The following is a 25,295-nucleotide window of genomic DNA, read 5'->3' as shown; positions in this document are numbered from 1 at the left end:
GCAGTTAGTTAAGCAACCAGCACGTGTTTGGGTGTGGGAGCAGACTAGGGCAGCCCCACATGGTCAAAGGAAGAACTTAAACAGTCCTGGTACACAGCACTGGAGGTCAGGATCGAACCGGGGTCCCTGGAGATGTGAGGCAGCAGCACCAGATGCTGCATGTGCTACACTCCCATATTAGATCCTGTTGCTATTGTGATCCAAACGTTCCTTGGAAATCAGGAATGAGACATAAAACTTGTTGTTTACGATTGTTTTAGACCTTCTATCCTTTTAGAGGGATAGAACAGATAGAATGCCAGAGTGGCCTCCTGGTTATCGTCTGTTCCTACCAGCAATGCTCATTTCGTTGCTCAGGTAGCCTGGCCTCGGAGGGAAAGGCCTGCAAGCTCACATCGTTAACTTCACATCACTTCCGTCAGGTCCGACTGGGCAGAGCGGGAGAGCAATTGAGCAGGTTGCTGTTTGCTGGGGCTTAGCTATCACATTTGGAAATGTCTCTCGCTTGAGAGCTTGCACTGAGAGGTGAGGGATTTCGGATTACAGCAGCTGGCTCTGGGGTCCAGTGCATAATAGATAGATGATACTGAATTCACTGGGAGTTACACAGCGAGGAATGGATAAAGAATAATCTGATCTGATTTTATATAGGTGAGCTTATTTGTCACTTGTGCATCAAAGTGTACAGTGAAGTGTGTTGTTTGCGTCAAAGATGTGTTGGGGAAATCCAATAGAGATGTCACACTTCTGGCATCAGTATAGCATGCCGACAACTTACTAACCGTAACCCGTCTGTCTTTGGAATGTGGGAGGAAACCACAGCATTCGGAGAAAACATAAGCAGTCCCGAGGAGAACATACAACAGTGGGAATCGAACCACGATGTTACAAATGGCGCTGTAAAGCATTACGCTACCATGCCAAGCCCCCCAGGATGTAGATGTAGAACCATGGAAACTCACGCTCTAGAAGGAAGCCATTCAACCCATCACATCTATGAACATAGAATATTACACCTCAGGAACAGACCCTTCGGCCTGCGATGTGGTGCTGAACCAATTAAATTAGTAGTCAAGTGGCCAGCTAAACTTAACCCTTATGCCTACACAGTGTCCATCTCTTTCCATTCCCCTCACGTTCATGTGCCTGTCTGAATGTCTCTTAAAAGTCCTTAATGTATCTGCCTCAACCACCACCCCAGGCAGGGCATTGCAGGCACCCACCACTCTCTGTATAAAAAACTTGCCCCTCACATCTCCTTTGAACTTACCCCCTCTCATCATGCCCTCTGGTATTAGGCATTTCAACCCCGGGATAAAGATACTGTCTGTCTGCTCTATCTACGCCTCTCATAATCTTATAAAATTCTATCAGATCTCTCCTCAGCCTCCGTCACTCCAGAAGTCTGTTCTGCAAATCTCTTACTAGCTCTTCCTTCAGTTAGTCCTGACGAAGGGTCTCGGCCCGAAACGTCGACTGTACCTCTTCCTAGAGATACTGCCTGGTCTGCTGCGTTCAGCAGCAACTTTGATGTGTGCTGCCTAACGAACTTCTGGCTTCCATTTGTGGTAGCTGATGTCACTGGTTATTCTTCAATTCTCTGAGTAAGGCAATTTCAGTCGTTCTTCTGGCTGCTTTTTAAACACAATGTTTGCTTTTGCCTCCACTGCCCATTCAGGCAACAAAATCCAGTCCCTCAGCACCATACCCATGAAAACGCTACTCCAGATCTTCTCTGTAATCCTTAAATCTCTGCTCCCTCCTGTCGGCTCTCTATAACGATGGCTAAATTTCCCCTCAACCCTCTGTTCTGAAGAAAGCCAGCCTTAAACAATAAAAAAAGATACTCTGTCCTCGCTGCTACCTTTGGGAAGGAGGTACGTGAGCCTCAGGTCCCACCCCACCAGGTTCAGGAACAATTGTTTCCCTCCAACCATCAGGCTTCTTAACCAGTGTGGATAACTTCACTCACCACAACACTGAACTGATTTCACAACCTATGGACTCACTTTCAAGGAGTCTGCAACTCATATTCCCAGCAACACACACAGAATGCTGGAGAGGCTCAGCAGGCCAGGCAGCATCTAGGAAAAGAGTATAGTTTTTTCAGGAGGGGTTTGTTCGTGTTCCCAATACTATTTACGTCTAATTCATTCACGATTGTTTGTATTTGCCTTCTTTTGCACACTGGTCGTTTGTCAGTCAGTGTTTGTGTGTAGTTTTTCATTAATTCTATTGAGTTTCTTTGTGAATGCCTACTACAAGGAAATGAATCTCAGGATGGTGACACATATATTTTGAAAATAAATTTATTTTGAACTTTGAACTTTGAAGTCAACCCAAAACCACTAATCCCTTCTCATAACCAAACCGCCTCAGTCTCAGGTCCCAATGATACCTTTTCACAAGTTGTCACATCCTTGCCTGAGGGTGTCTTTTATTACTTCAGTACCTCACTTGAAAAGTCAACATGTTTTAACCATCCCTAATTGAACTGAGTGGCTTGCTCAGACATTTTGGAGAGTGCTTGAGCATCAAACGTGTCAGTGGGTGTTCAGTCATATACAGGCTAGGCTGGGTGAGGACAGCAAGTTCCTCCCCTCAGAGAGGTTATTGAACTTGATAGTTTCCTGAGACAGTGTATGAAGGTTTGTGGTTATTGTATTCAAAGCGACCTGATAGTGGTGTGGAAAGGGATAGGAGAGATAGATAGAAGACAAAGTTCACAAGGTTAATTCCCAGGATGGCGGGACTGTCATATGTCGAAAGATGGAGCGACTGGGCTTGTATACTCTGGAATTTAGAAGGCTGAGAGGGGATCTTATTGAAACATATAAGATTATTAAGGGATTGGACACGCTGCAGGCAGGAAGCATGTTCCCGCTGATGGGTGAATCTAGAACCAGAGACCACAGTTTAAGAATTAGGGGTAGGCCATTTAGAACGGAGTTGAGGAAAAACTTTTTCACCCAGAGAGTGGTGGATATATAGAATGCTCTGCCCCAGAAGGCTGTGGAGGCCAAGTCTCTGGATGCTTTCAAAAAAAAGATGGATAGAGCTCTTAAAGATAGCGGAATCAAAGGTTATGGGGATAAGGCAGGAACTGGATACTGATAGTGGATGATCAGCCATGATCACAGTGAATGGCGGTGCTAGCTCGAAGGGCTGAATGGCCTACTCCTGCGCCTATTGTCTATTGTCTATAAGACAGCCAATGCCGTTTTCTCAGGGCTGCAAGGCGAATATCAGAGGACATCCCTTTAAGATGAGCGGAGGAAAGTTTAGGGGAGATGTCAGAGGTAGGTTTTTTATTCCAGAGAGTGCCAGAAAAGTACTGTCAGGAGTGATGGTAGATGCAGATTAGATTTGATTAGATTCAACTTCATTTTCATTGTGCCGAGTACAGATACAAAGCCAATGAAATGCATTTAGCATCTGACCAGAAATGCAAAGAATAGTGTTATTTACAAAATAACTGTGAATATAAAAAGTGCTACAGAACACAAATGTAAAAGTACTGAGACAGTACAATGCTGATGCAATACTGCTTTGCGCTGTGATGTGAGGTTCAGCAGGGTCACAGCCTCAGGGAAGAAGCTCTTCCTGTGCCTGCTGGTGCGGGAGTGGAGGCTCCTGTAGCGCCTACCGGATGGGAGGAGAGTAAAAAGTCCATGGTTAGGGTGAGATGCATCTGTGATAATGCTTTTCGCCCTGCCCAGGCAGTGTTTATGGTAGATGTTCTCAATGGTGGGCAATTGGGTACCGATAATCCGCTGGGCAGTTTTCACCACACGCTGGAGTGCTTTGCGGTCTGATATGGGACAATTGCCATACCACACTGAGATGCAGTTGGTGAGTATGCTCTCAATGGTACAGCAGTAAAAGTCCGTCAGTATCCTGGGACAGAGGTGAGCTTTCTTCATGCTCTGCAGGAAATAAAGGCGCTGTTGGGCCTTTTTGATCAGGATGGAGGAGTTCAGGGACCAGGTGAGATCTTCGGAAATGTGGACACCAAGGAATTTGAAGCTTGATACACGCTCCACTCCAGTTCCGTTGATGTAGATGGGGACGTGAGTGATACCGGTGGAAGAAATATATAGAGTTATAGGCTTTTAGAAAGGAAGGGTTTGATTGATGGTAGAGTAGGTTAAAAGGTCAGCACCCACAGTGGGATAAAAAGGTCTGTACTTTGCTCTATGTTCAATAATATTCTTTTAAAGGGTTATCCAAATTTTAAATTCTGCACTGCCACAGCAGGATTTGAAACTAGTATTGTTGGTGCAGATCTTTGGATTGCTCCTTCAGACTGCTCAGATATCGACTGAGATTCACCATCTACTGACGCTTCCTCACAAGCCCCAGCCTGTCCTAACTTCCTCTTTGCCTCTCCCTCTCTGATGAGAGTCAGCGATCAGGTTCGTCCAGTCACAGCATCCTTCCCTCGTGGTTCTGGCTGGATGACGGAACTCTTCTTTGAGTGTCAGTGAGCCTCAGTCCCCGCTGCATTCACATCCCACGCACACGTTCCTTTTGTCCACTGCCAGCGCTGTAGAAAGTGCTGGGACACCTTCAGGACCCGCTGACTCGGGGCATGGTAACATGGGGATTAGTGTAACACTATTACAGCACCAACGATTGGAGTTTAATTTCTGCCACTGTCTGTAAGGAGTTTGTACATTCTCCCTGTGACCCCATAGATTTCCACTGGGTGCTCCGGTATCATCCCAGATTCCAAAGAGGTATGGGTTAGGGTTAGTGAGTAGTGGGCATGCTACGTTGCCGCTGGAAACATGGTGACACTTGCGGGCTGTCCTCAGCACATCCTTGGACTGTGTTGGTTGTTGACACAAACAATAGTCCACTGCAGCATTTTGCATACGTTTTGATGCTAAGCTTTCAAATCATCTATCAGGAGCAGGAAAAGACAGAGTCTTCAACATTCCCTGCACTTCAATCCATTTCTTATCTGGAAGGAATTGTCCCATTTTCCTGAAGATAAAGATTAGCTTTATTTGTCACATGGGCATCGAAACATTCAGTGAAATCAGTGAAGATCGTGCTGGGCAGCCCACAAGTGTCTCCGCGCTTCCGGCACCAACATTTCATGCCCACAACTCACTAACCCTAACAGTATGTCTTTGGAATATGGGAAGAAATCAGAGCACCCAGAGGAAACCCATGCAGTCAGGGAAGAACGTACAAACTCCTCATAGACAGTGATGGGAATTGAACCTCGATCTCACAGCTAGCATTGTAACGGTGTCACTCGCCCTCTCTCAGCCCCCTGGTGGTGAACACTATTGCACCTCTCCCTGTCTCAGCCCCGTTCTGTCAGTCTGAGTGCCCTGTTTCTTATTGTTTCCTCTCTTTCTTCCTCTTGCCTTCTCACCCATCTGTTTTCCCTCTTCCCCTTTAACTCCACCTCCTGCATTTTCTTTTGACCGTCTGTTTCATCTGGGATTAGATAATTTTATCTGCTATTTCCAGGACAGAGCCAGCCAGTTCCTACCTCTCTCCACTATCCCTAAAGTCACTCAAGTGTCTCTTTCAATCATTGGAAATCTGATGGAAATGCATTAATGCTGTGCTAAAAATAGCCTTGTACCTTTCTTTTTTCCCAATTTTTATGACTATCTACAAATTCTATTTCTGTGTATTTGCCATCTGTTCATTTTTCCATCCTTTCTTTCCACTTTTTATATACACTGGAAGACCACTTTATTATGCACCTCCTTTACCCAATAAAGTAGCCACTAAACTTACCCAATTTACCCAATAACATTTCGGGCTGAGAATTTTCATCAGGACTGAAGGAGGGTCTCAGCTAAAACGTCAGCTATTTACTCCTTTCCACAGATACTGCCTGTCCTGCTGAGTTCCTCCAGCATTTTGTGTGTATTACTTTGATTTCCAGCATCCGCATATTTCCTCTTGTTTGTTACCCAATAAACTGTGTTGTGTGACAATCCCAGGAGATTTGGCAGTTTCAGAGATGTTCAGACCATCTCATCTGGTACTAACAGTCATTCCACGTTCACAAATCACTTAGATTTCATTTCTTCCCCATCCTGATGTTTGGTCTGAACAACAACTGAATCTCTTGACCATGCCCGCATGCTTTTATGCATTGAGTTGCTGCCACATGATTGATTGGTTAGATATTTGCATTAATGAGCAGGTGTACCTAATAAAGTGGCCACTGAGTGGTTATCTCCTGTGTTTTTCTACTCTGTCCTTCACTGCAGGAGGTACATCTGAAAACATTTTTTATTTTAATTTTTAATGGAAAAATACCAAGTAGACATGACTAAGAGGAAACTTTGTGCTAATGCTTAAGAAACCTGTGTTAGATGCTTCTCCTGCTGTTATAACGGGGTTGAAATAAATCTTCATAAGAGTGCTGGAGAAGTGAATTCAATATAAGCCTGTTAAAATGTACATGTAATAAGTCTGCCTGTAGAAGTATCTGCTATGCTGTTAGCAGCTTTAGTTGTGAAGTAGCCATCCCTTGAACATTCAAATGGTTTTACCTCAGAGCACTAAATTCATTTTTCAAACACAGCATCAGCCTGACTACGTTGGGCTGGTAACCAATTTCTTTTATTGACCCAAGTTGTCTAAACGACTTGTTAAATCACAGAAAACAAGACCTTGGCAAAGGGAATTGGGCAGCGAAATATAAGGCAGGAGTAAAATTGGATTTTCTAAATAATGACTTGGATCGTTCATTTTATTTGACCACCAGTTTCTCACCTGCTCAGTCGCACATACTCTCAGTGGCTACTTTATTCGGTACGCCTGCTCGTTAATGCAAGATTCTCGTCAGCCAATCGTGGCAGCAACTCAGTACATAAAAGTTGTTGTTCAGACCAAACATCAGAATGCAGAAGAAATGTGGTCAGAATCAGAAACAAGAGAAAATCTGCAAGTAACCACACGTTTCAACAGTGGCATGCAGAAGAGCGTTTCTGAATGCACAACATGTCAGACTTTGAGGTGGATAGGCGAGAATAGCAAAAGACAAACATACACTCACTTGTCACTTTATAGGGCTCATAAAGTGGCCACTGAACATATACAGCGGTTTTCACACACACGTACATTCTTTGTCAAAATTACGGTAAATTTCACAGTTTTCATCCAACTTTAACATCAGAATCAGGTTTAATACCACCTGCATATATCATGAAATTTGTTAACTTTGTGGCAGCGGTACAATGTAGTGCAAAAACATAAGTTAAAAAATGTAGTGAGGTAGCGTTCATGGGTTCAATGTCCGTTCAGAAATCGGATGGCAGAGGGGAAGAAGCTGTTCTTGAATCGCTGAGATGTGCCTTCAGGCTTCTGTATCTCCTACCTGATGGTAACAGTGAGAAGAGGGCAAGTGGAGGTCCTTAATGATGGATACCACCTTTCTGAGGCATCATTCCTTGAAGATGTCTTGGATACTATGGAGGCTAGATGGACAGATCAATACTTTATTGATCCCAAAGGATATAACAGTGTCATAGTAGCATTACAAATGCACAGATATACAAATGAATAAAAAATAAGTTACCTCAAAGAGTCTAACAGGAAGGAGTCGTCACTCCCCTGGCTATAGGTTGTCTCATTATAGAGCTTAATGGCCGAGGGTCAGAATGACTTCATATAGCGCTCTTTGGAGCAGCACAGTTGTCTTAGTCTATTATCAAAAGTGTTCCTCTGTTTAGCCAAGGTGGCATACAGAGGGTGAGAAACATTGTCCAGAATTGCCAGGATTTTCTGTAGGGTCCTTTGTTCTACCACAGCCTCCAGCGTGTCCAGTTTGACTCCTATAACAGAGAATCAGAATCAGGTTTATTATCACCGGCATGTGATGTGAAATTTGTTAACTTAGCAGCAGCAGTTCAATGTAATACAAAATCTAGCAGAGAGAGAAAATAATAATAATAATTAAAATAAAACATAATCATAAATAAACAAGTAAATCAATTACGTATATTGAATAATTTTTTTTAAATGTGCAAAAAACAGAAGTACTATATATTTAAAAAAGTGAGGTAGTGTCCAAAGCTTCAATGTCCATTTAGGAATTGGATGGCAGAGGGGAAGAAGCTGTTCCTGAATCGCTGAGTGTGTGCCCTCAGGCTTCTGTACCTCCTACCTGATGATAACAGTGAGAAAAGGGCATGCCCTGAGTGCTGGAGATCCTTAATAATGGACGCTGCCTTTCTGAGACACCGCTCCCTAAAGATGTCCTGGGTACTTTGTAGGCTAGTGCCCAGGATGGAGCTGACTAGATTTACAACCTTCTGCAGCTTTTTTTGGTCCTGTACAGTAGCCCCTCCATACCAGACAGTGATGCAGCCTGTCAGAATGCTCTCCACAGTACATCTATAGAAGTTTTCGAGCTTATTGAGCCTGTTGGCAACACCCGTGTTAATGCCCCAGCACACCAGCGCATAGAACAGACTGGTAGAACGTGTGAAGGAGAGGCCTGTGTACTCCAAAGGACCTCAGTCTCCTCAGGAAGTAGAGGTGACTCTGGCCCTTTTTGTACACAGCTTCTTTGTTGGTGTTCCACTCATGTCTGTCATTCAGGTGCACCCCCAGGTACTTGTTGGTCCTCACCACATCTACGTCCTCAGCAGTAATAGTAACAGGGAGCTATGTAGGCTTAGTCTTCCTAAAGTCCATCACCATCTCCTTCGTCTTACTGATGTTGAGCTGCAGATGATTCAGCGTGCACCATTTGACATGCTGGAGCTGACTAATTTTACCACTCTCTGCAGCTTACTTCTACCCTGTGCAGTAGTCTCCACACCCCCTCCCCCATACCAGATGGTGATGCAGCCAGTCAGAATGCTCTCCACAGTACATCTGTAGAAGTTTTCGAGTGTTTTGGGTGACATTTCAAATCTCCTCAAACTCCCAGTGAAATATAGCTGCTGCCTTGCCTCCTTTATGGCACCTTCGAACATCTTAGAGATGTTGAAGTTGTTGAAAAGTAATGCGGTTAAATGTATTTTGCACTGTGCTGCTGTCATGAACCAGATATCACAGCATCTAAGTCAGTAGCAGTAATCTGATTCTGTTTCAGATTCAGGATTCTTATCCAGGATGGAAGATCATTGATTTTTGTGAAAGTTATGCATCACATTGACAAAGCCAGCATTCATTACCCATTTTGAGCTCTCCCTGAGAAAGTAGTGAGAATGACTAAGCCCACTTGTTGAAGGTTCTCCTACGGTGCTGATGGATGGGATTCTGGAATTTAGATTCAGTGAAGATTGACTCAGTTCCAAGTGAAAGTGCAGTACAAACCTACCAGGACACATTTGTGCCTGCTCCCCTGCCCGCTGGGTTACTGGAGACCAAGAACACCACGCCATGGCTCAATTAAACTGACTGGGAGACTTTGGGCCTCAGAACTAGGGGAGAGAGCGACAGGAGTTGTTGCTTGCCACTGACCATGAGCAGTTTGTACGTTCTTCCCGTGATCGCATGTGTGTTTCCTCCTCCCACAAGTCCAAAGATGTACCGATTTGTAGGTTCATTGGTCGTTGTAAATTGTCCTGTGGATTAGGGTAGGTTTAAATCGGGGGGGGGGGGGATTTCTGGGTGGCGTGGCTCGACGGGCCAGAAATGCCTATTTTGTGCTGTATCTCAATCAATAAATAAGTCAATAATGGATTCAGATGAGGAGAGCATCAAGAAACAGACAGATAGTGAGAGGCAGATCAGTAAATGCAGACTGTTGGCTACCGAGAGCCTTGGTTAGACGACGCCAATTATTTGCTTTGTAAACACAAACAGATTTGCTGTTCTGTCATCCTAATCGTCCTAGTCTGGTGCTTCAACATGGAACAGAATGAGATGTGATGAAGCTGTGAAATGCTCTGCCTCGTTAAATATGTAGAAATCGTGAGACCATAATACATTGGGGGTTTAGGCTGTTTGGCCTATCGAGTCTGCTCCGCCATTCTATCGTGGCTGAATGATTATCCCATTCTCCTGCCTTCTCCCTGTAACCTGTGACATCCTGATCAATCATATACCTGTCAACCTCCACTTTAAAATATACCCATTGACTTGGCTGCTACAGCGGTCTGTGGCAATGAATTCCACAGATTCACCACTCCCTGGCTAAAGAAATTAATGGAGTCATTGAGCACAGAAGCAGGCCTTTCTGTCCATCTAGTTTATGCTGAACTATTATTCTGCCTAGTCCCAACGAGCTGCAGCTGGACCATAGCCCTGCATACCTCTCTCATCCACCTAGTTATCCAAATTTCTCTTAAATGTCAAAATCTGACCCGCCACCTCTTCCTCTTCATCTCTATTCTAAATGGATGCCCTTGTATTCTGAGGCTGTACCCTCTGGTCTTAGACTCTCCCACTTTAGGAAACGTCCTCTCCATGCCCACTCTGTCGAAGCCTTTCAGTATTCAATAGGTTTCAATGGGATTCCTGCCATCATTCTTCTGAACACCAGTGAGTCCAGGCTCAGAATCATCCTCACACGTTAATCCTTTCACTCCCTGGTTGATCGTATGGCTAACCTCAAATAAGAGGACATCTGCAGATGCTGGAAATCCAAGCAACACACACAAAATGGGGAAAGAATTCAAAGTTCTGAGATGCAACGGGACTTGAGAGTCCTCGTACAGGATACCCTTAAGGTTAACCTCCAGGCTGAGTCGGTAGTGAAGAAGGCGAATGCAATGTTGGCATTCATTTCTAGAGGAATAGAGTATAGGAGCAGGGTTGTGATGTTGAGGCTCTATAAGGCACTGGTGAGACCTCACTTAGAGTACTCTGGGCAGTTTTGGTCTCCTTATTTAAGAAAGGATGTGCTGACGTTGGAAAGGGTACAGAGAAGGTTCACTAGAATGATTCCGGGAATGAGAGGGTTAACGTATGAGGAACATTTGTCCGCTCTTGGACTGTATTCCTTGGAGTTTAGAAGAATGAGGGGAGACCTCATAGAAACATTTTGAATGTTGAAAGGCATGGACAGAGTGGATGTGGCAAAGTTGTTTCCCATGATGGAGGAGTCTAGTACGAGAGGGCATGACTTAAGGATTGAAGGGCGCCCATTCAGAACAGAAACGCGAAGAAATTTTTTTTAGTCAGAGGGTGGTGAATCTATGGAATTTGTTGCCACAGGCAGCAGTGGAGGCCAAGTTATTTGGTGTATTTAAGGCAGAGATTGATAGGTATCTGAGTAGCCAGGGCATCAAAGGTTATGGTGAGAAGGTGGGGGAGTGGGACTAAATAGGAGAATGGATCAGCTCATGATAAAATGGTGGAGCAGACTCGATGGGCCGAATCGCTGACTTCTGCTCCTTTGTCTTATGATCTAAAATGCTGGTGGAACTCAGCAGGCCACCAGCTGAATCGCCTTTTACATAGATGGAAAAGAGTAAACAGTTGAGACCGTTCATCAGGACTGGAGAAAATAGATGAGGTCAGCGTAAGAAGGTGCGGGGAGGGGAGGAAATAATACAAGGTAGTAGGTGATAGGTGAAACCGGGAGAGGTGACGTAAAGGGCTGAGAAGTTGATTTGATGAAAGAGACAAAGGGCTGGAGAGGGGGGAATCTGATAGAAGAGGACATAAGGCCATGGAAGAGTGGGGAATGGGGAGGAGGATCAGAGCAGTAAGAGAGAAAGGGTTTGCTATCAGGCATTCTCTTCTGCTTTAGAACAGCTTGCAAGTGTGCACTGGATTTAATATTGTAAAACATCCCAAGGCATGACTGGGAAAACTTGATACCAAGTGACATATGGAGACATACATAACAAATGTAGGAGCTATGTGTGGGAGTCAACATCCTCTGCTATTCTGATAAATTAAAGATTAACTTAAACTTGTACGTCGAAACATACAGGGAAATGCGTTGCTTGCAGCATTGACCAACACGGTCCGAGGAAGTGCTGGGGGCAGGCTGCAAGTGTGGCCATGCTTCAGGTGTCAACACAGCGTGCCCACAATTCACTAACCCACCCGGTACATCTTTGGAATGAGGGAGGAAACTGGAGCACTTCGAGGATGCACACGCGGTCATGGGGAGAGCATATTAATGCCTTACAGACGTTAGTGGCTGGAATCGAACCCCAATCTTGCAGCTGGCGCTGTAAGCAATGCGCTAACCACTAGCTACCGTGCTGCCCTCAGATCTCGTTTAATAAATCCTCCCCTCTCACCTTACACCTGTACCCTCTTGATTTAAATTTCCTGCCCTGGGGAAAGGACTGTGACCCTCCAGCCTCTCCTGATTTTTAAATATCGATAAGGTCACTCTTTTCCAAGAAAAAAAGTCAATTCCAGTCTATCCAGGCGCTCCCCATAACTCAAGAATTTTGGTCCTAGAAACATGCTTGTATACTCTATCGAATTATTGTACCGATTTTAGTGAGTAACTGAATTCTGGGATGTATATTGTATACATTTCTCTGACATTAAATATACCTATTGAAATTTATTGAACAAAAGGCCAGCATAGGGTTTGTCCGCAAGGAAGGAGGGAGGGAGCAGGTGGAGGGGACTGAGTAATAAGGGATCCAGAGTATAAGCCATTGACAGCTGAATAAACAGCCACTGCTGATGAGATGATTAAAACTGGGGTGACACAAGAGGCCTTCAATTGGAAGAATACAGTAATCTTGGGGTGAGGCAGGATGAAAGGATGCTGTGTATATCTACCAGCACAATATCTAGATTCTACATATCTAGATTCCATAGGTTAAATTACTCGGGGAAATACTGAAATTTAGATTTTGCACTCCCTGAATGCAATAATTTTCATCTTTTGACAGGGAACCATCAGTGAGCCAATATTTTTGGTAACACACATCAAAATTGCTGGTAAACGCAGCAGGCCAGGCAGCACCTCTAGGAGGAGGTACAGTCGACGTTTCAGGCCGAGACCCCTGGTGATTGGTAGTAGACGGCTTTTCAGAGTGAAATTGAGAAACAGTTCTATACACCAGAGGGTGATTGAAATTTAAAACTCTCTTCTGCCTAGAGGAGATTAAAACAGATTAATAGTTGATCTTAAACCAGAGATGGATGGTGTTTGAGTTAACCAAATGCGTTAAAGGTTTTGAGGGAAGTTATGTGTCTCAGTGTGAATTTAGTTCACTGCATGCGGGGACTGGCTCATTGGCATCATCTTACATTCTTGCTGTTATTGGGTGGCATTTTCAGTTTGTTCTGCACAGAAAGTACATTTGGAAGCATTGTTTTGTGGTTAGTTGATGAAATTTGCTGAATAAGCTTGAAGCAGATAGTATGCCTTAAAGAGGACAATGATGAGTCAACATTCAACAAATCCCATTTATCACCTGAGTGCGCACTTTCCGATGAGCTCTTGAGCAGGTGCTTGGTCCACGAAAGTTGCTGATAAAGATAATGGGTGGAGCACATTATTCCACAGCTCAAGGATTTGATTATTTGTATTGGCAAAGATGGGAAACTAAAAAACTGTTCCAAAATCAGAACCGGAATACATAATAAAATTTGTTGCTTTGTGGCAGCATTACGTGGCAATACATATTATCATGATTATAAATTTCAATATGAATATATATATATTAAAAAATTCTTCTTCTTGGGCCCTGAGCTCCCAGTGGAGCATAGTCCATCAATAAACTCCCATCTCCATCGTCCTCAGTTCTGAGCCTGTTTTTCCATGGTGGACCAGGGGTGTCCCCATTGTCTAATTTCTGCCTCGATGTCTCTCCTTCATGTGTCCTTTGGATGTCCCTTTTTCCTCTTTCCTTGAGGATTCCATTTAAATTCCTGCCTGGTGATGTTGGTTGGCTTCGGCAGGTGGGGCCAGTCCACCTCCATTTCCATTTTGCGTATTTGTATCTCCGTTAGTGTTTTCCCACAGTGTCTGGTTGGTTCCTTCGTTAATCCATCTGATGTCTAAGATCCTTCTCAGACACTGGTTAATGAAAACCTGCAGTTTTTGTCGTGTCTTCTTTGTTGATCTCCAGTTCTGGAGCCACTTAGGAGCAATGTTTTAACATTCGAGTTGAAGATTCTGATTTTGGTTTTCCTTGATATGACTCTGGATGTCCACACTTTCTTTAAGATGTTGAAAACAACTATGGCGTGGTGGTCCTGGCTTTGACATCCTCATCCTTTCCACCAAATATATTCGCAAAGCTTCCAAGATAGGCAAAGGAAGTCACTTCTTCCAGGGTTGTATTTCTCATCACTACGGGTCTGTTGCTGGTGCAGTTTATCTTCATCACTTTCATTTTATCTACATTTGGTGTTATGGTGGAGTTAGCAGTCAGGAGTGTTGATTTCTCCAGCATCTGTTGGTTAGAGCTGGACAGGAGAGCAATGTCATCTGCAAACTCTAGTTCATCAAGTTGCTGCCACATAGTCCGCTGGGTTTCATTTCATTTTTCACTTGTCTGTGTCATAACCCAGTCTGTTGCCAACAAGAACAGGAACAGGAAAGGAGCATCCCTGCTTCACCCCAGTGTTGACACTGAAGCTTTCTGACAGCTTTCCTGCATGTATGACTGTAAGCATGCAGGTACAACAGGCAGTGAAGAAAGCTAATGGTATGTTGGCCTTCATAACAAAGGGAGTTGAGTATAGGAGCAAAGAGGTCCTTCTGCAGTTGTACAGGGCCCTGGTGAGACCACACGTGGAGTATTGTGTGCAGTTTTGGTCTCCAAATTTAAGGAAGGATATCCTTACTATTGAGGGAGTGCAGTGTAGGTTCACGAGGTTAATTCCCGTGATGGCGGGACTGCCATATATTGAAAGATTGGAGTGACTGGGCTTGTATACTCTGGAATTTAGAAGGATGAGAGGGGATCTGATTGAAACATGTAAGATTATTAAGGGATTGGACACGCTAGAGGCAGGAAACATGTTCCTGATGTTGGGGGAGTCCAGAACCAAAGGCCACAATTTGAGAATAAGGGGTAGGCCATTTAGAACGGAGTTGAGGAAAAACTTTTTCGCCCAGAGAGTTGTGGACCTGTGGTCCTCAGAAGGCAGTGGAGGCCAATTCTCTGGATGCTTTCAAGAAAGAATTAGATACTCTTAAAGATAGTGGAGTCAAGGGATATGGGGAGAAGGCAGGAACGGGGTACTGATGGTGGATGATCAGCCATGATCACAGTGAATGGCAGTGCTGGCTCGAAGGGCCGAATGGCGTACTCCTGCACCTATTGTCTGGTGTCTATTGTCTGTTGACTTTGCATGCATGTTGTTGTCGGAGTACCTGAAGATATTGATAAATTTCTGCAGTATTCTATAATATTTCATAAGTTTCCATAGAGTGTTTCTGTCTAAGCTTTGTCGTAGTCATTGAAGTTGACGTAGAGAGAAGTATTCCAATTGATTGACTGCTTTGTGATTATTCTTAAGGTTCCTATCTGGTCTGTGCAGGAGCGATCTTTCCTAAAAGGTGCTTGCTGGTCCCGTAATGTTGTGTCGACAGCGTGTTGAAGGCGTTGCAGGATAATCTTGTTTAGCACCTTTCCAACCACAGACTTTAAGGATATACCTCTGTAGATTTTACAGTCTCGTCAGTCACCTTTCTTAGGAAGCTTGATTATGTGACTTTCCTTCCACTCATGAGGCATCTCTTCTTTGTCCCAGATGTTGCAGAACAGAGTCTAGAGGATATTTGCCAAAAGTTTAGGGTCTGCCTTCAATGCCTCTGATGGTACGCTGTCTGAGCCAGCTGCTTTTCCTGACTTTAGCCCCTTGGTTGCCTGTATGATTTCCCTTCTTCGATAGCTTGGCACAATTCACCTCAAAGTCTGATGGTGCATCTGGAATTAAAGGAGATTCCGGAGGAGCTGGTCTGTTCAGAAGCTCAGTGAGATACTGTGCCCAATGCTGGAGCTGTTCATCTTCTTTAGTTAGGACATTTCCATCTTTATCCTTCACTTGGGTGTTGACTTGGTTGAATTTGCTAGTTAGTTTCTTGGTAGTATCGTATAGTTCTTTCATATTCCCATTTGCTGAGGCTTGTTCTGCTTGGGACGTAAGGGTGTTGATGTGCTCTCTTTTGTCCCTCTTGATGTTTCTGCTTGTGGTTAGCTGCTAAAATTTGCTGAATAAGCTTGAAGCAGATAGTATGCCTTAACGAGCACAATGATGAGTCAACATTCAACAAATCCCATTTATCACCCGAATGCGCACTTTCCAATGAGCTCTTGAGCAGGTGCTTGGTCCACGAAAGTTGCTGATAAAGATAATGGGTGGTGGAGCACATTATTCTACAGCTCAAGGATTTGATATTTGTATTGGCAAAGATGGGAAACTGAAACCTTATGTCAAAAATCAGAATCAGGTTTAATATCACCAGTATATGTTCTGAAAGTTGTTGCTTTATGGCAGCAGTACATTGCAATACACAGTAATAAAAACTATAAATTACAATAAGAACTAAATATATAAAAATAAGTAGTGCAAAAAGAGAGGGAAAAAGTACTGGGGAAGAGTTCATGAGCTCATTATCTCTTCGGAAATCTGTTGGTGGAGGGAAAGAAGCTGTTACTGGAACGTTGAATTTCAAGCTCCTGTTCCTCCTCCTTGATGGCATCAATGAGAAAAGGGCAGGTCCTGAGTGGAGGGGGTCCTTAATGATGAATATGATATGCCGGGCAGTTGAAGGAACTTATGCAGGAGTACTAAATGTTTGGAGCTGACTACCCCTGGTACACAAGCCCAAAAAAGATCAGCTCAGTCTGTCACAGAATGTTTATGATTTTGAAATCTGTCAGATTATTATTATATACAATGCAATGGTTTCAGTAATTTCCTCCACTTCTGCTGCTTGCACCTCAGGAGGAATCTCTGAGTCATGGAGCGGGTATTGCCAGTGGTTTATTTCTGTCACTTGCACCAGGACACGGTAAAAAACTTGATGCATCACAAATCTGACCTGAACCTTCCCTGGGTGCAGCATGTTTATAATAGATTTGCCAACTCTCCAGCTACCCTGGAGCTTTCAGGAATCAAGGATAGTTGCTGGGAACAAAAACTGAGTTAAAAAAAAAACATAAGGGTGTTTAAACAAATTCTTTGCCCTTTGATTCTAAAAATGGCAAAGACTGGAAAGTGAAAGCTATTTGACCAGCCAGGCATTTGAAAGAACTTATGACCATACCTGCAGGAATATTAGATGTTTGGAGCTGACTACATTTGGTACCCACAGGCCAAAAGCTCAGCTCAGTCTGTTTGCATCTGTCACAGAGTGTTCATGATTTTGAAATCTGTCAGATTATTATATACAACACGATGGTTCCTCCACTTCTGTTTCTTGCAGCTCTGGAGAGATTTCTCACTCATGGAGTGGGTGTACTTTATTGGTATTGGTCCACTATTGTCACATGTAGTGAAAATCTTGACTTGCAGACTGTCTTTACAGATCAGAACATTGCACAGTGCATTGAGGTAGTACCTGGTAAAACAGTAACAATGCAGAATTATGCAGTGGGACAGCATGGTAGCGTAGTGGTTAGCACAATGCTTTAGAGCAGCGGTCCCCAACCACCGGGCCGCAAAGCATGTGCTACCGGGCCACGAGGAAACGCTATGAGTCAGCTGCACCTTTCCTCATGCCCTGTCACGCACTATTGAACTTGAACTTAGGGTTGCCAACTGTCCTGTATTTGCTGGGACATCCCGTATATTGGGCGAGATTGGTTTGCCCCATACGGGACCGCCCTTGTCCCGTATTTCACCTGCTAAGGTAGAGCGTTCCTATGAAACCTTTCGTGCTGAAATGGCATAAAGTGAAGAAACAATTACCATTAATTTATATGGGAAAAATTTGTGAGCGTTCCCAGACCCAAAAAATAACCTACCAAATCATACCAAATAACACATAAAACCTAAAATAACACTAATATATAGTAAAAGCAGGAATGATATGATAAATACACAGCTTATATAAAGTAGAAATAATATATGTACAGTGTAGTCGGGAAGATGAAGACAAAACCGATTTGTGGAAAAAAAATCGGCACATACACGCATGCGCACACAGGTGCCCGCGCAATGCTTCATTATCATGGTAGTCTTTCCTGGGGTAAAGTGTCCCAGGATTTGACTGCTACTTTTGTCCCTTATTCGGGAGTGAGAAAGTTGGCAACCCTAACTGTAAAAGACATGTTGAGGTGAGTTTAACTCCCCCTGGTCAGCCGGTCCACAAGAATATTGTCAATATTAAACCAGTCTGCGGTGCAAAAAAGGTTGGGGACCCCTGCTTTAGAGTACCAGTGACCTGGGTCCACTTCCCGCCGCTGTCTATACGTTCCTCCCTGTGACCATGTGGGTTTCCTCCGGGTGCTCCAGTTTCCTCCCACAGTCCAAAGACGTACCGGGTGGTAGGGTAATTAGTCACTGTAAATCGTCCCGTGAGATTAGGCTAGGGTAAAATCGAGAGTTGCTGGGCGGCACAGCTTGAAGGTTGAATGGGCCTGTTCCACATTGTATCTCGATAAATAAATAAAGTGTAACAGGTACAAAGAGAGTGCAGTGCGGGTAAATAATAAAGTGCAAGATCATATGTGGCGGATTGTGAGACCTAGAGTCCATATTAACATACAAGAGATCTGTGTAAGAGTCTGTTCACAGTGGGGTAGAAACTGTCGTTGAGCCTGGTGGCACATGCTTTTGGGCTTTTGTATCTTCTGCCCGATGAGAGAGGGGAGAAGAGAGAATGTGGGTGTACTGGAGTGATTCCAGTCGGTTACAAGGACAAGTTGCAGAGACCTGGGTTAGATTCCTTTGAACTTGGAGATCTGAGCGGTGGTTGATGACTTTGAACTGATGAAGGATTTGAGGGAATTTTTCTTTGGGAGGGAAATTCCCGACAGGTAGAAATGATCTTAAAATTGGAACAGCTTAGGGAATGAAGTCAGGAAATTCTTTACAATATTAGTGTGGAATTCTCCCTCTGTAAACATTGTGGATCCATCAAAATCCCACTGTGAAATGGAGGTCTCATGGCCCGGTTTCCATTGCCGTCTAGAAAACCTGCTCGTATCCAAATAGTGCTCACTTACCAATTAATCATTACTCTTCCCCTTATTGATCGCCACCTATAGGAAATTACACGCTGAGAAGGATTACCTGCGGGCTCAGTAGCGTCACTACACACCCTTTGGAATCAGAGTCCAAATCAGAGTGTTAGGTTTATTTCCACTGACACGTGTGGTGAAATTTGTTGATCTGCAGCAGTACAGAAACAAATTACTACAAGTTACAATAAGAAATGTAAAAATGTAAATAAATAACTAGTGCAAAAAGAGAGCAAAAGTAGGTAAAAAAGCGAAAAAAAAGTGAGGTGAGAAGTGAGCAAATATAGGTGAAAACAAAATGGTGAGGTAAGGCAGACAAAATGGTGAGGTAGAGAGAGTGAGATCTAAAGGAGAAGTACCAGACTTGGGCAGTGGCAGGTGTTGGGAGAACCAGCTCCATTTCATGAATTTAAAAGTGTAATTTAAGGGGCTGAATGGCTTATTCCAGGCACCGAAGAAGCCCTGCTTCCTCTTCCCAGTCTGGTCTACCTCTGACTCCAACCCAACGCAAAGGCACAGAGGGGCCAAGGGGACAACTTGATATGGCCGATGTATGCCCCCTCGTTGAGTGCAAGTCTTGGAGTGAACATCTAGGGGTGTTCTTATGGCTTAAAGCAAGTCACCCTTCCCCTGTCGCATGTCAGTCTGCAATGCCTTCCTCCTTTTCAGGCTTTGTTCTTTCCTCTGTGATAGCCAGTGTTTGTCCAGTTTGGCAGCAGGTGTCATAACAAGCAGACCTGTCAAGAGTGGCATCAAGCAACAAGGGAAATTAGAAGTGGAAAGAGAAAAGAGGTCCGAGATAAATGTAACAAGCTTCTTTTTTTAAAAGAAGCCATGAAAAATTAATAACCCATTAAATGAGCGTTGAATTATTAATCTACACTATCAAACGCCTGCTTAAATGACACGGTCAACATCTGTGCCTTTTCTTTTATTTTTGTCCCATTAGGAATTTCTCTGTCAAATCACACTTAACCTTTCAGGCTCTGAATCATCAGGCGTCCTGTAGAGGAGCTTCTGCCTTGATCTAAACGCACCCGTTGTGGCCGTGTAGATGACAGGCAGTGGTTGGTGCAGGGGTATTCTCATACATCCTTCAACCCACCTACCCCTTCACATTCCTATCTGGCCACCAGAAGTCCAGCACTGTAGAGCACCACAAACAAGGGAGAGAGGTCAAGTAGAGGTGGCAGGGATACATGGGAGCGGGCACAACAGGCAAAGAGTTCTTGACCATGTAGCATCTAAACTCCCGGCAACCTGGGTCTAAGTGGGAGGCTCACACAAAATGCTGGAGGAACTCAGCAAGCCAGTCAACACTTTGGGCCGAAACCCTTTGGCAGGCCTGGCCTGCTGAGTTCCTCCAGCATTTTGTCTGTGTTGCTCGGACCTCCAGCATCTGCGGGTTTTCTCTTGTTTGCTAAATGTGAGGCTAATTAATCTGTACGTTTATGTTCTCCCCCCCCCACCCCCCACAGGGTACGGTTCACAGGGAGCTTGTCCACAAATTGTTGGCAAGGGTGTCCTCAACAGTCACAATAGCAGCTCCCCAGTTAGCACTGGCTCAGAGGTTGGGAGTTCAGATCCTGCTCCAGACACAGAGGCACAAGTTGTGGCCTGGTGCTCCTGTGTGTTGTCAGATGAGCTAATTAGAGGTATTAAAACTGAAGTCCCATCTAATTTTTAATGGATGTTTTCAAAGGGAAGGGGGGTTGGTATTGGTTTATTATTGGAATGGACAGCTTCTGAACACGCTGCATCACTGTGTAGTCCAGAAAATGGACTGTAGACTCCCTGTAGACCTTGATGCCCGGACTAACCAAGAAGCTATCAACCTCTGCTTTAAATATACTCAATGACTTGTTCTCCACAGCTGTCTGTGGCAATGAATTCCACAGATTCACCACTCTCTGGCTAAAGAAATTCCTCCTCATCTCTGTTCTAAATGGACACCCCTCTATTCTGAGGCTGTGCCCTCTGGTCCTAGATTCACTCACTGTAGGAAATACTCTCTCCACATCCACTCTGACGAGGCCTTTCAATATTCAATAGGCTTCAATGAGAGCCCACCCACTTCCTTCTAAACTCCAGTGAATACAGGCCCAGAGTCATCGAACACACTGCACATCTTAACCCTTTCATTTCTGGAATCATTCTTGTGCACCTCCTCTGAACCCTCTCCAATGCCAGCACATCTTTTCTTCATGAGGGGCCCAAAACTGCTCACAATACTCCAAGTGCAGTCTGACCAGTGCTTTATAAAGACTCAGCATCACATCCTTGCTCTTATATTCTAGTCCTCTTGAAATGAATGCTAACATTGCAGTTGCCTTCCTTACCACTGACTCAACCTGCAAGTTAACCTTTGGGGAATCCTGCACAAGGATTTCCAAATCCCTTTGCACCTTGAATTTTTGAATTTTCTCCCTGTTTAGAGAATAGGCTATACCTTTATACAGAAGTGCATCACCATACACTATATTTCATCTGCCACTTCTTTGTCCATTCTCCCAATATATCCAAGTCCTTCTGCAGACTCCCTGCTTCCTCAACACTACTGACATGTCCCTCCACCTATCTTTGGATTGTCTGTAAACCTGGCCACAAAACCATCAATTCCGTCATCCAAATTGCTGACATATAACATGAAACAAAGCGGCCCCAACACACCACTAGTCTCCAGAGCCAACCAGAAGAGGCCCCCTTTATTCCGACCCTTTGCCTCCTGCCAGCCAGCTGATCTTCCATCCATAGCAACGTACAGAAGATGCTGGAGGAACTCAGCAAGTCAGGCAACATCCATGGAAATGAACAAACAGTTGACGTTTAGGGCCAAGACCCTTATTCGGGACTGACTGGAAAGGAAGGGGACAAAACGCCAGAATAAAAAGGTTGGGGGGGGGAGGGGAAGGAGGACAGCTAGAAGGTGATAGGAGAAGCCAGGTGGATGAGAAAGGTGAAGGGCTGGAGAAGAAGGAGTCTGATAGGAGAGGAGAGTGGACCTTTGGAGAAAGGGAAAGAGGAGGGGACCCAGGGGAAATGATAGGTGAAAAGAGGGCAGAGTGGGGAATAGAAGAAGGGTGGGGGAGAGAAAAAATGTTTTCACCGGAAGGAGAAATCGATATTCATGCCATCAGGTTGGAGGCTACCCAGACGAAATATAAGGTGTTGCTCCTCAACCTTGAAGGTGGCCTCATCATGGCACAAGAGGAGGCCATGGACCAACATGTTGGAATGGCAATGGGAAATTGGAATTAAAATGTTGGGCTGCCAGGTAGTTCCACTTTTGGTGGATGGAATGCAGGTGCTCAACGAAGCAGTCCCCAATTTAGTACAGGTCTCACCAATGTGGAGGAAGCCACATTGGGAGTACTGGATACAATAGACAATCCCAGCAGATTTGCAGGTGACGTGTTGCCTCACCTGGAGGGACTGTTGGGGCCCTGAATGGAGATGAGGGAGGAGGTGATTGGGCAGGTGTAGCACTTTCTTTGCTTGCAGGAATAAGTGCAGGGAGGCAGATTTGTGAGGAAGAATGAATGGACAAGGAAATTGTGGAGAGAGTGATCCAATCTTCTATCCATGCTGGTATCTTTCCTATTATACCATGGGCTCATATCTTGTTAAGCAGCCTCATGTGTGTCACCTTGTCAAAGGCTTTCTGAAAATCTAAGTAAACAACATCCACTGACTCTCCTTTGTCGATCTTACCTGTTATTTCCTCAAAGAATTCCAACAGGTTTGTCAGGCAAGGTTTCCCCTTAATGAAACCTTGCTGACGTGGGCCTACTTTACCATGCACCTGCAATTACCCTGAAACCTCCTCCTTAACAATCGACTCCAACATCTTCCCAACCGCTAAGGTCAGACTAAGTAGCCTATCATTACCTTTGACAAACAACACACATAAAAGTTGCTGGTGAATGCAGCAGGCCAGGCAGCATCTCTAGGAAGAGGTACAGTCGACGTTTCGAGCCTAGACCTTTCGTCAGGACTGCTGCGTTCACCAGCAACTTTTATGTTTGTTGCTTGAAATTCCAGCATCTGCAGATTTCCTCGTGTTATCATTTCCTTTCCTCTGCCTCCCTCCCTTTTTGAAGAGTGGAGTGACATATGCAATTTTCCAGTCCTCTGGAACCATTCCTGGATCCAGTGATTCTTGATAGATCATTACTAATGCCTCCACAATCTCTTCAGCTGCCTCTGGCGTCTAGACCATCTGGTCCAGGTGACTTATCTACCTTGAGAACTTCCAGCATCCCCAGCACCTACCCCTTAGTAATAGCAACTATACCCACGTCCGGGTGCGATCCAGAGTAACTTGTGTACTGAAGAATGACAGTAAACAATCTTGAATCTTCAGTTGCCACATTTACCAAAAAACAGTGTGAAGCTTTTGTGTGATCAATTATGTACATTATTACATCGGGGTAGTAAAAGGAAAATAGAATGTAGTGTTGTATTTACAGTGGAAGTGCAGTGCAGGTAGACAAAGTGGGAAGACAATGAGGTATATTAGCTAGGTTGGTTCTTTTAGTTGCGTATATGTACCTACTAAAGGTAGTGGATATGGCCCGGTCCATCACAGGTAAAGCCCTCCCCACCATTGAGCACATCTACACGGAGTGTTGTCGCAGGAAAGCAGCATCCATCATCAGGGACCCCCACCACCCAGGACATGCTCTCTCCTCACTGCTCGATCAGGAAGAAGATACAGGAGCCTCAGGACTCACATCAGCAAGTTCAGGAACAGATATAACCCCTCAACAATCAGGCTCTTGAACCAAAGGGGATAACTACACTCAACTTCACTTGCCCCATCACTGAAATGTTCCCACAACCACTTGACCTGCTTTCAAGGACTCTTCATCTATTGTTCTTGATGTTTATTGCTTATTTATTTTTTATTATAATTTCTTCCTTTTTGTACTTGTACAGTTTGTTGTCTTCTGCACACTGATTGAATGCCTAAGTTGGCATGATCTTTCATCGATTCTGCTCTGGTTATTATGCTATACATTTATTGAGTATGCCCACAAGAAAATGAATCTCAGGGTTGTATTTGGTGACAGATATGCACTTGATAATAAGTTTACTTTGAAATTTGACTTAGATGACAATAAACTTGACCTTGAGATCCAAGGTTCATTTTTCAAGTGTTCTTAGTGTTAAGGTATAGCCAACGGGGGGAGCTGCTCACAGCAACCACCGGTACTGGTCGATGGTCAGTACAGAAAACTGTTAGAATTGTGGTGAGGTGCAAGGTATTCTTCATACCCCTCATCCTTCAGAAGAGGTTGGAATGAAGTTGCCTTCAGTGTAAACCACCCACTTCCCTCTCCCTGCATCTTTGATCTGGTTCCCTTCTCTCCCCTCGCCTTGACTTAATACTCTCCTAGCAAGCGCCAAAGTCACAGTAAAATTAAGATATATATATGTCAGCATTTACTACCCTGAGGTTCATATTCAAAGTAAGTTTATTATCAAGTACATATGCAAGGGGTGATTGATAAGTTTGTGGCCTAAGGCAGAAGGAGATGAATTATTAACTTCAAACTTTCTGCATTATCACTCAAAGAGTTGAACTGCACGTGCATGTAACGAGAGCATCTTGGACCTCCAGGTGGTCTACAGCAGGGGTGATTGATAAGTTTGTGGCCTAAGGTGGAAGGAGCTGACTTATACAGCTCTCGTTACGTGCATGTGAAGTTCAACTCTTTGAGTGAAAATGCAGAAAGTTTGAAGTTTCTCCTCATCTCCTTCTACTTTAGGCCACGAACTTATCAATCACTCCTGCTGTGGACCACTTTCTGGAGGTCCAAGACGCCAACTTCTACAAAGAAGGGATCCGTATGCTCCATGACCGCTGGACTAAGTGTGTAAATGTAGGAAAAATAAATGTGCTAGATTTTCTAAAATTGACTCCTTCTACCTTAGGCCACGAACTTATCAATCACCCCTCATATGTCACCATATACTCCCCTGAGATTCATTTTCAAGCAGACATACTCAATAAATCTATAGAATAATCACCATAACAGAATCAATGAAAGGCCACCCAACTTGTGCGTCCAGTGTGCAGAAGACAACAAACTGTGCGAGTATAAAAATACATGAATAATAATAATAATAAATAAACAAGCAATAAATATTGAGAACAAGAGATGAAGAGTCTTTGAAAGTGAGTCCATTGGTTGTGGGAACATTTCGGTGATGAGGCGAGTGTAGTTATCTCCT

General features: G+C 44.2%; 1 protein-coding gene across 13 annotated transcripts in view; it reads left to right on the top strand.

The window, feature by feature from the left end:
* Positions 1-25,295, top strand: part of msi2b (musashi RNA-binding protein 2b) — a 650,971-nt gene that overhangs the window by 450,357 nt on the left and 175,319 nt on the right. The window lies entirely within an intron of this gene.

This window comes from Mobula hypostoma, chromosome 23, assembly GCF_963921235.1.
Source record: "Mobula hypostoma chromosome 23, sMobHyp1.1, whole genome shotgun sequence".
Taxonomy (NCBI): Eukaryota; Metazoa; Chordata; class Chondrichthyes; order Myliobatiformes; family Myliobatidae; genus Mobula; species Mobula hypostoma.
Note: the sequence above shows the minus strand (reverse complement) of the source record. Positions and strands in the feature narration are given on the sequence as shown.